Consider the following 12,180-nt stretch of genomic DNA (forward strand, 5'->3'; position numbering starts at 1 on the left):
ACGGCGGCGACGCCAACACCAAATCTTAACCAAAGGTTAAGTTTTTGAAATGACAGCATAACTTAGAAAGTATATAGACCTAGTTCATGAAACTTGGCCATACGTATTACTGAACATCCTGCCCAAGTTTCAGGTCACATGACCAAGGTCAAAGGTCATTTAGGGTCAATGAACTTAGACCATGTTGGGGGAATCAACATCAAAATCTTAACCTAAGGTTAAGTTTTTGAAATGCCATCATAACTTAAAAAATATGTGGAACTAGTTTATGAAACTCAGACATAAGGTTAATCAAGTATTACTGAACATCCTGCTTGAGTTTCAAGTCACATGACTAAGGTCAAAGGTCATTTAGGGTCAATGAACTTAGACCATGTTGGGGAATCAACATCAAAATCTTAACCTAAGGTTAAGTTTTTGATATGCCATCATAACTTTAAAAATATGTGGAACTAGTTTATGAAACTCAGACATAAGGTTAAATCAAGTATTACTTAACATCCTGCCTGAGTTTCAAGTCACATGACCAAGTGAAAGGTCATTTAGGGTCAATGAACTTAGACCATGTTGGGGGAATCAACATCAAAATCTTAACCTACATGTAAGGTTAAGTTTTTGAAATGCCATAATAACTTTAAAAAGTATATGGAACTAGTTTATGAAACTCAGACATAAGGTTAATAAAGTATTACTGAACATCCTGCATGAGTTTCAAGTCACATGACCAAGGTCAAAGGTCATTTAGGGTCAATGAACTTTGGCCATGTCGGGGGGTATCTGGTGAATTTCCATCATAACTTTGAAAGTTTATGGATCTAATTCATGAAACTTGGCCAAAAGAGTAATCAAGTATCACTGAACATCCTGTGCGAGTTTTAGGTCACATGACCAAGGTCAAAGGTCAATAAACTTTGGCCATGTTGGGGGTATTTTTTTAATTACCATATCCCTATAAGTGTAATGGTCTAGTTCATGAAACTTGGCCATAAGAGTATCAAGTATAACTGAACATCTCTTGCGAGTTTCAGGTCACATGACCAAAGTCAAAGGTCGTTTAAGGTCATTGAACTTTGGTCATATTGGAGTTTATTATTAGATTGCTGTCATAACTATCAAATATAGTTTATAAAATGTGGATATAGGTCTGGGTAATCAAGTATCACTGACAAGTCTTACAATGTACATGTACATGTAGGTTGCATGATCAAGGTAAAATGTAATTTATTGTCAATGAACGTAGTATTGTATCATATGAATGGTGTTATTTGTGAATAATTATTTCATAGTAGTTTTCAAAGTCAGCACTGCAGGTGAGACCGCCAGAGGCGCTCCACTTTTTATTAGAAAAGGGTCCTTCACTGTACCTTACGTTACTCATACCAGTTTCATCAGTCACTGTAAATTTCTTAAGTCTTGATCTACTGCATGCATCATAGACCTGACTTTAGATCTTTCTTTGTCATTCAAGGCTATCTAATATAACAGATATTGACTGATGGGGTGTGTAAAAAAACATTCTTTGGACTGCCTAAAAGATATTTTCCCTCAGCGCTGCACTGAAAATATAACGCTTCAGGAAAATATAAATCCGGCGGTCCACAGAATGTTTATATTACACATCACATCAGTCAATATCTGTATATTATTATTTTATTGTTTATTATCTCATCTTCTAGTGTAAATATTATTTTGGTTCAGACAGTAATTCAAGAGCCCTTAAATCTAATTATGATCATGTCTTTCAGCAGGAATCTTATCAAGTAATGCTCTCCAAAGCCACCTGTTGAAGAGCACAGAGTAGGCCTATGATCCTAAAGCAGGGATTCTCAAATGGTGGCGCGCGCGCCACTTGTGGCGCACCGAGCCTTGCGGAGTGGCGCATGGGAGCCAGTAAAAATAAGAAAAAAAAAAAAAACATGGGGAAAAAGTTTGATGATCTATTAATCTGTAATTGAGATTTGATGATCGTTTTATTAGTAAGGGAAAACAAGAAAAGGAAAACAAAAACTTGGCTATATTTTAAAACTTAATGTTTTATTGATTTCCTCTGATTTTGTATGATTTTGCATTCGATAACCCCAATTATGGGGGATCGATCGTGTTACTTATTCTCTGCTTGGTGTATTCATGTACGACTGGTACAAAGACTATATGCATCACAAGTGGTATGAAAGTCTCGCTCTTCGAAAGTATACGACGTGTAATTTTCTCACTGCAAGAGTGTACATTTTTGGTAAGTTCTAATAGTCGAATAATTTGACAGTCAAAGAACACCCTGTTCATAGAAATAATAAATTTTGGTACCGAAGCTGATTTAAATCCAAAGTTGTAAAAGTAAAATGAGGTGATGTATTGTTTGCCGCGATTTTTTGAATGCACCTGTCACCTGTGCTTAACTGAATGAATGATGCCCGACGTGCACGTGGGTCGAGTGAGGGAGAGAGAGGCTGCAGTTTGGGGCGTCAGTGCAGTCTCGCGCCGGGCCAAACCCCGACAAAATACACCTGACTATTAGTCACATTCGATTATCCTTCTCATCAGCTGGATAGGGCGGTATAGGTGCACAAGTTTATTTCCTGATGTCTGACAAGGTATGACACTGCACTTGCGCCAAATTAAAATCAAGTTTATTTGACATACAGTGTTGTCCCGATTTCTTTTTTACGTAATAGGTTCACATCTTAAGTTGATAACAAAAACTGTGTGTTTTTCATGAAAACTTACTTGAAAGGGGCGGTTTTTAGGGTGATATGCATATTTTGATGAGAATATTTTTAGAGATTGAATTATACTGCACGGGTAATAAATAAATGTGATAAATCAGTGAGTTTCATTTTCTATCTTCATTTCATCTTCCATACTGAATTGATTGTGATGTAATTATTTATATCAAATTTTTGGTGCTGAAGTTATAATCTTATCGAGTAAGTTCTTGTTGTTGGTTCTTTTGTTTTGAAACCTCAGTTGGATATCCATCTGGATTTCTGAATGAAAATGGCTGCTCCCCTCCAAAGAAATTGAAAACGGACACTCGCAGGTTTATCAGCTTTATCAACTGATCAATGTCCTTGTTGATGTTTGGCCAGAACACTGTCTCAAGAGCAAGTCGCCTCGTGCTTTCGATTCCCATGTGTCCTAGGTGAAGCTGTCTAAGGATGTCATTCCTTAGTGTCTTCGGTATGATGACTTGACTTCCCTTGAAGAGTACTCCGTGTGATGCTCCGATTTCATCTCTGTAAGATCAAAATTGACGAAGGGATGTCGGCAATTCTTGGATGGTCTCAGGCCATCCCTGAGTGACTATTTGCCATAGTGATCTGAGAACAGGATCATTAGCTGTTTCTCTCTGAAGCTCTGTTCTCTTGTGTCGTCCGAAGTATATCAAGTCAATCTGGTGCGAATCTTCGGCTTCAGAGCAGATGCATTCCACTCTGACATCTAGCGGAACATCGCGTGCTTCCTTGGGATTAGGAAGTCGGCTCAAGGTATCGGAAAGAATCATGTCTTTTCCTGGTCGATACTTGACTTGACATCGGTATCCTTGGACTTTAATAAGCAATCTCTGTAGACGTGGTGGTGCACTTCTAAGAGGTTTCTTCCATATCATCTCCAATGGTCTGTGATCTGTTATGACGGTGAATTCCTTCCCGAACAGATATGTATGGAAGCGGTTGATACCAAACACTAGGGCTAAGGTTTCCCTCTCTATGTTGGAATAGTTGGACTGTGCAGTGGAAAGACTTTTGGATGCAAATGCAACTGGTTTGCCTTGCTGGAGCAGGCATGCTCCTAGCCCTTTCATCGATGCATCTACCTCAAGAGTTGTCTCTTTCTTTGGGTCATAGAATTGTAGACATGCACCTGATGATACTGCACTTTTCAGGCTGTTCAAGGAATGTTCATGATCATCGTCCCAGATGAATGGTACTTCCTTGTGTAGAAGTTCTCGAAGTGGCGCTGACTTCTCTGAGAAGTTAGGAATGTATGCTGCTACATGTAGGTATGTGAATAATCCTAGGCATCTCTGAACATCTTCCTTGTCCTTGGGTGATGGCATTGATGTGATAGCTTCTACCTTGCTCGGATCTGGGTAGATACCTGATCTAGTGTACTTGGAACCAAAGAAGTTAATGGCTTCCTTCTTGATAGTACACTTGTAGCTGTTGAACACTAAGCCTTCTTGCTTTGCCGTCTCCATGAGTAAGTAGAGATTCCTATCGTGTTCCTCCTCCGTTCTTCCTACGATCGCTATGTCATCTGCGATGCATATGCAGCCTGGCACATTTTGGACAATCCTATCCATATGCTGCTGGAAGATATCCTGACTAGTACATAACCCAAATGGTAGTCTTTGGAAGCAGTACCTTCCAAATGGTGTACGGAATGTGGTGAGATCCTGGCACTCCTCTGATAGGTGAACCGACCAGTAACCAGCCTTCGCGTCTAACTTAGAGAAGTACTGAGCTCCTGCGAAGACAGGTTGGACCTCTTCCAAGGTTGGTACATGTACCTTGTGCGGGCGTCTCTTCAAGGCATCATTTAACCTCCTGGGGTCAAGACAAATCCTGATGGATCCATCTTTCTTCACAACAGTGGTCATGGAGCTGCACCAATCGGTGTGGTACTCGATTTTTCTGATGACTCCTTGCTGCTCCATACTGTCCAGTTCCGCCTTGATTTTTTCTTTCAAGTGTACGCTGCACTTGCGGGGTGCGTCTATGGTAGGTTTAGCATCGTCCTTGACATGAAGCATTGCCTTCCCCCGGAAACTACCAATAGCGTCAAACTGATTTGGATATGCTTGTTTTAGATCCCTTACACTTGTGATAGGTGTTTGTTTAGGTTTAGGATTGGGTGTAGGTGTTTTGTTGTGCATTGAGTGAATTGTGATTATTCCAAGGTCAGTGCAACCTAACAACCCTAGGATCGCTGGACCATTGACATCTGCTACATACATGTAGAATGTCTGTGTTGACCATTTTGTACTCTTGTATCTACACTTTATGTCTAGTGTACCCTTACATGGAATTGATGTCTCTCCGTAAGCTGTAAGTTTTATTGTTGTTTGTTTCACTACCGATTCCCACTTTGGACCGTATATTGCTTTGGCGGTATGTACTGTGATAGTGTTAGCACTTGCCCCCGAGTCCACTTTTAGGTAAAGCCTATGTTGACCTACTCTCTGTGGGCATATTATGTCAATGTTAGCAAATGCTACAGTACCTTCTGGATTTACAACTGTGTGTGGTTCACTAGTGTGTATGGTGTCGAATTGTGCTACATTGAATGGACTATCTGTAGATTGATAATGATCATGATCTGTGGTAGTATCATGTGTTATGTCCATTTCGCTTATCGGTTTACTTTTTTTACTTTTCGACTTTGATCGTGATTTGTTTTGTTTTGGTTTCCGATCATCAGATACCGTGTTGGATCTTCGGTCATCTGATCTACGATTCTGTTTACGACTACGATCATATTTCGATTTACGACAGAATTTGGCCCAATGGCCCTTGGTGCCACAGGCACTCATCGTCATATGCAGGGCACTGACGAGGTTTGTGGAAACGTCCGCAGTTACCACATGCTTTTCGTCCCTGGTTACGCTTGAATGAATCGATATTCTGTTTAGGGTCTAGTGTCTCAAGACATTGTCGGCTTGCAGCGACTGCCTCGTATTTACGACCTTCTACCAAAATTTGTTAGACCTTGTAACCTTTCGGTTGATCTAGCAATGACTTTTGGAATTCGAGACTTGGAGTTGACGCAATCACTAGCTCCATGATTCGCTCATTTAACTCTGCTTCCTCGAAATCGCAATTTTTGGCTCTGTCCCTACACCTGGTTACGAATTCATCGATCGTTTCATCTGGTTTCTGCCTGTACCGCATTAGCTCTAAGCGGTGTATGCGAAAATTTATATTGACCTTTAACTGTGCCTCTAATAGTTTCCATAGCTCTTGCGGTTTTTCTTTATCGGTCTCTGATAGCCCCGATGCATTGATTCGACGCAAGCAGGCATGGTATCCATGTTGCGGGAGGTGTATGAAGTGCTTAGATATCAATACTGATATCCTAACAATGTGCAAAACATATTTTTCCATGTGTTAGAAACTGTGTTGTCATTTTACATGTGTAAATATTTTGCAGATTATTTTGCTCATGAAATTTTGCACGCAAATAGGTAAGATGTGCAAGATACATTTTTTTGCATTTGTCAAAAATTTTGTTGCCTTGGTAATGACACATTTGTATGACCCAAAACCCAGGAAACCCATTGCGGATTAAAACAGTTTCCCAGTTTTTGGCCAGTGCTCATGACAGTTCGCAAACATATTCATTTTTGGGGTAAAGGCATAACACATTTATTTACCTGATGTTGTAAAGTAAATGGTATCAATCCTTGCAGTTCTACGGAGGTTAGCAAAACATTCTAAAATCATAATCAAACTAAAATTTGTCACACTGTTCAAATGTTTACTGTGTCTCACTTCCTTTGATCTTTGGGACAATAGCTTTGATGTTTTTTTTTTACATTCAAAGTTTGAGTTGGTTTGTAGAAGGAATCAGTTATTGAGGTGATTTTTGGTGTAATGAACTCAAAAGCAAATATGGAAATATATCTGTATTTAAAGTGTTTGTGTTATATTTATCCAGGATCATCAACAACAAGTTCTGCTTTGCAACCCTGTTCAAATAAATCTGAATATGAATCAATGTGTATGAATGAGTGAATGAATGTGAAAGAAGCAATTATTGAAGGAATAATTGATTTAATTAATTACGTAATTGATTGATCAATAATTAGTGAAGAAGGGGCCTGAATGAATTATTGGATCAATGATAACTGAACAAGTGAATGAATGGCCAAACAAGATCATGACTGGATGAATGACATAGCAGGAACGTGAGTCCTGGACAAAGCCAATATATTGAGTAAATTTATGGGATATTGACTAAAAGAATGACAAATAAAGAATGTTGATAGTAGATTGATAATTGATTGGTGTTTGACTGGTTAGTCAGTTGATCACTGTATTAATCAATTAAATGAATGATACATACATGTAGATTAGTTATTTGTTAGTTGATTAATTCATTAATCAATATTTATGTATAAACATACACCTTACCCCAATACAGAAACTAAGAGATGCAGAAGATGCTCTTCATGATATTCAGGCTGAGAGTTGGGCTATGAAGGAGTCACAAAGCAAGTCAGACCCTGAGAGAGATGCTAGGCTTCAAGCTGCCATTGAAGAGACTAATAAACTTAAGAATGCTCTGCGGAGACAACAGAGGGCAGCAGAGGTAAGAAATTGATATTCATTGATACATGTACATAACATGCCTAATTTAACGCATTTTAAATGAAATTATGCAGAAATCACTAATATTGCATAACTCCTTGTTATAATTCAAGACATACATACATGTATTATTTACTCAGTCCCTGTTTGACCTTGTACATATAGGCTGAAAAGGAGGCACTAGAGCAGGAGATAAAAGCTCAATGTAGTGAACTAGAGCGGTTATCAGAGCAGTCAAGAAGAAGACAAGCCAGGGGTAATCAAACAGAGGCTCAGAATAGAGATATCACCGACCAGCTTGCGGAGGCACAGGTACAGTTGATAACTGACTTACTTCCTTAGTTTCTTTTCTGAGAGATAACATTCTACGTATTCCATTCAATACTACTCTTCCACAAGCAGCTTTAGATGAATTAATAACTGAATACTGTTTCCTCATTGACTTTGGTACAGAAGTTGCAATTAGATTCTTATTTCATTTTTCATTTTCTGTCAGAAAAGAATTTACCAACAAATATCAGAATTTTATATCAAATGAAAACATATCATCTCATCTCTCAGAAAAGTTAGCCATACATGTAAGTCATGCGATTCAAGCATTGATCACAGAAAGGACTGAAAATGTACATGTACACCACGGACTACAGTGTAAATGATTCATAAGTCACTCATGCATGACTGATCACAATATGCAACCGGATGAAAAACAATTGATGTACAATTCATTACATTCATGATAGGCAGGTTAGGATTATTTTTTAAAGCATACATGTAGTTCATCTTCTCCTTGACAGTATTTTTAATATCAAGTGTACAGAAAACGAATTAGGGCTTTGTATAATTGTTGCCAATTTTATTGCAAAGTAACACTTACATGTATCCCATTTAAATACATGAAAATTCTTTTAAACCAGTACACACTGGTAATCAAATGACAACAATCATGTTTTCGTGGTTACTAATTCAAAGTCAAAAGTCATGAAAATTGGAAGTCAATATAAACTAAACTCGGTTCTAAAATAAACTGATCAAACTTTACAAAGGCACTGCACAAAATCTATACGCCCAAAATGAACAATATTTTTACACAGGCTAGCTTCAATAATCTTTACCAAGCACATGTCAATCATTGAGAGATTAATTCAATCACAGAGAGTCTATAGCCCCCCACATCGATTGCTTTCAGAATCCAAAGTCACAAAATGGCAAAAGAAAGACCAATGAAAATAAGATGGGATTAAACAAACTTCCCAGTTTATCACAAAGATCCTTCACAGTTATTGGCTTGATCACAAAGAAGCTACAGGAAGTTAAAATCGAAATGATTGGAGCAATCACACAGCCACACACCAATCCTCGGGGGATGATCTTAACACAGAAGGTGGTTTCAGACCGCCTTGAAGTTTGTCAGTTCCAGGTATTTTCTGATCGGGAAATTTACCCGATCAGAAAATACCAGGTAATATTGGCAATGTGAAAGCAAATTACGCATAATATCCCCGAAAGAAAATACCCACTAAATAGTAGGTACTTGGCAAAATTACGAGAACTTTCGCGGGGATTTTTCCAAGGTCGCAGGTATTTTGGCAATGTGAAAGCAATTTACGGGAACTTTTAGCCCAGCGTGTAGTTGGGCGCAGGCGCCGTGGGTGGCTGCTGAGCTAGTGGTTTTGAATTCCGCGCCATGCCTGCTTATCAGACCATCCTGCGCATGCTCCTAACTTCAGGAATAATATCCCGAAGGGTATGTTTCGGGGCGGTGTGAATGCAGGAATAATTAATGGGTATTTTTTAGCCTAAAAAAGTTCTCGTAATTTAACGGGGATTCTTGTGATCGAGGCGGTTTGAAACCACCTAGTGTTATCTGTGTGTGGCTGAGTGAGATACATGTACACACAGACACACAGTGTTCAGATTATCCCCCGATTACTAGGACGTCCCAGTGGGGTTTTGTGTGGCTGTGTAATTCTTCCATTCATTTAAACTTTTGATGTTAATTTCCTTTATTTAGCCAATCATTCAACATGCCAGTGAAAGACATGATTATTGTGTAATAAACTGGAAAGATTGTTTAATCCCATCTTATTTTCATTGGTCTTTCTTTTGCCATTTTGTGACTTTGGAACCTGAAACCAATTGATGTGAGGGGCTATAGTCTCTCTGTGATTGAATTACCGGTAATCTCTTAATTATTGACATTTGCTTTAATAGCAAAGATTATTGAAGCTACATGTACATGTACATGTAGTCTGTGTAAAAAATATTGTTTGTTTTGACTAAGGGGAATTTGTGCAGTACCCTTGTAATCTTTGATAAGTTTTTGTTTTTACCCACCTTATAACTACCCCTTAATTTCAATTTGAAATTATTTTTACAGAAAGCTAACCAAGAGGATTTTGTGAAGGGAATTTGTGCAGTGCCCTTGTAATGTTTATTGTATCCCCCGAACAGAGTTCGGAGGATACTATGGATTTGGCCTCGTTGTGCCGCCGCGTCCGCCGCAGAGATTTCCTTGTGAGCGCTCTGTCAGCTGCATTTCTTCTCCGATCATCTTCAAATTTGACATGAAGGTTGAGTATGGTATAGCAAAGAAGCATATCAATTTTGGTGTGGGCGGAGAAATCGTTGCCATGGTAACCAGTTTTTGTGGAAATAGCAGAGATGTCCTTGTGAGCGCTTTACCAGCTGCATTTCTTCTCCAATCATCTTCAAATGTGGCATAAAGGTTGAGTGTGGTATAGCAAAGCCGCCTATCGATTTTGGTGTGGGTGGAGACATCGTTGCCATGGTAACAAGAGGTTTTGTGGAAATAGCAGAGATGTCCTTGTGAGCGCTCTACCAGCTGCATTTCTTCTCCGATCATCTTCAAATGTGGCATGAAGGTTAAGTGTGGTATAGCGAAGCCGCCTATTGATTTTGGTGTGGGCGGAGACATCATTGCCATAGTAACTAGTTTTTGTGGAAATAGCAGAGATGTCCTTGTGAGCGCTCTACCAGCTGCATTTCTTCTCCAATCATCTTCAAATATGGCAGTAAGGTTGAATGTGGTATAGCGAAGCCGCCTTTCGATTTTGGTGTGGGCGGAGACATCGTTGCCATGGTAACAAGAGTTTTTGTGGAAATAGCAGAGATGTCCTTGTGAGCGCTCTACCAGCTGCATTTCTTCTCCGATCATCTTCAAATGTGGCATGAAAGTTAAGTGTGGTATAGCGAAGCCGCCTATTGATTTTGGTGTGGGCGGAGACATCATTGCCATACATGTAGTAACAAGTTTTTGTGGAAATAGCAGAGATGTCCTTGTGAGCGCTCTACCAGCTGCATTTCTTCTCCAATCATCTTCAAATGTGGCATTAAGGTTGAGTGTGGTATAGCGAAGCCGCCTATTGATTTTGGTGTGGGCGGAGATATCGTTGCCATGGTAACAAGAGTTTTTGTGGAAATAGCAGAGATGTCCTTGTGAGCGCTCTGCCAGCTGCATTTCTTCTCTGATCATCTTCAAATGTGGCATGAAGGTTAAGTGTGGTATAGCAAAGCCGCCTATTGATTTTGGTGTGGGCAGAGACATCGTTGCCATGGTAACGAGTTTTTTTGTAGAAATAGCAGAGATGTCCTTGTGAGCACTCTACCAGCTGCATTTCTTCTCCGATCATCTTCAAATGTGGCATGAAGGTTAAGTGTGGTATAGCAAAGCCGCCTATTGATTTTGGTGTGGGCGGAGACATCGTTGCCATGGTAACGAGTTTTTTGTAGAAATAGCAGAGATGTCCTTGTGAGCACTATATTTACTATCAATAACTGGGATATACTCATTTGATTTGCTAGTTCATTACGATTAACTTGCACGCCGAATAAAAGTACACAGTTTTTCCTGCGCGGGCGCAGCATATCCCTACGCACGCACTATCCCAAGATCATCACGCAAATAGGCGTCCATTTCCTCTTTTACTTTCGCCTGCCGCCGTGATCAGACGTATAGCTAAGTACACTCCCACTTTGCCCCTTTTAAAGTGTCCGTTGTTGACATATTTATCTATATTTTTACTACCTATTTCAATCCTTTGCCCTTCGGCTTCTGATTGATTTCATTTATATCTACTCTGCGTGGAACTTTTGTGTTATTTATTCACGTTTTCGTTAATTAAATTGTGTGAGTTCCGAACCGTCAGTTTCGTTTTGCTCACAGACGGGTTGCTCTGCTTCCCTTTCCCATAGCTCCACGCTCTACTGCGTGCCGCGGGAATTAATGCGACACTTCACCTTTCTTTATAATTCCTTATAATTCTTTTAATTCTTGACTTGCTCCTTCGCCTCGTCTTGAATTGAATTGATTTTAATTCCCTCTCCACAGCTTAGGCTATGCTGGACAGGTAGGAGCGTCGCCCTTTGTTTGTTCTCAAACTTGTTTTCAACTTGTTGTTGTTCTTGTTTTGAGTCGGTTGATTGTTCTCTTATGTTTCAATCAATCTTTTGTTCTTAATTAATTGATCAATTGTTTAATTAACCTTTTGGTTAATTGTTTAATTATTAATTAATTTTATTAATTATTTTGTATTGAAATTTTTTTTTTGACTTTTTGTCTTTTTGCCCTTACTTCTTCCTTTCAGATCAGCTTAGGGCGTCTTTTTTGCCGCCTATTACTTGTTTTCTTTATCGACCTTTGTCAAAAAGAACCAAAAAAAAAAAAAAAATCCTAGTGTTTTTTTTTCTTAGCTGATCCTGCTCTTCGACTTGGACTTAGACGTTTTCTTTTTTTAATTAATTAAGTCATGTCGAGTCCTGCCCGCTCGTGTAATTACATGTAATTAAAGAAAAAAAAAAACTTTGGTTTTTTCTCACTTGAGCTTCTTAACTTTGTTCTCATAACTCATGT

Source organism: Lytechinus pictus, chromosome 15 (assembly GCF_037042905.1).
Source record: "Lytechinus pictus isolate F3 Inbred chromosome 15, Lp3.0, whole genome shotgun sequence".
Taxonomy (NCBI): Eukaryota; Metazoa; Echinodermata; class Echinoidea; order Temnopleuroida; family Toxopneustidae; genus Lytechinus; species Lytechinus pictus.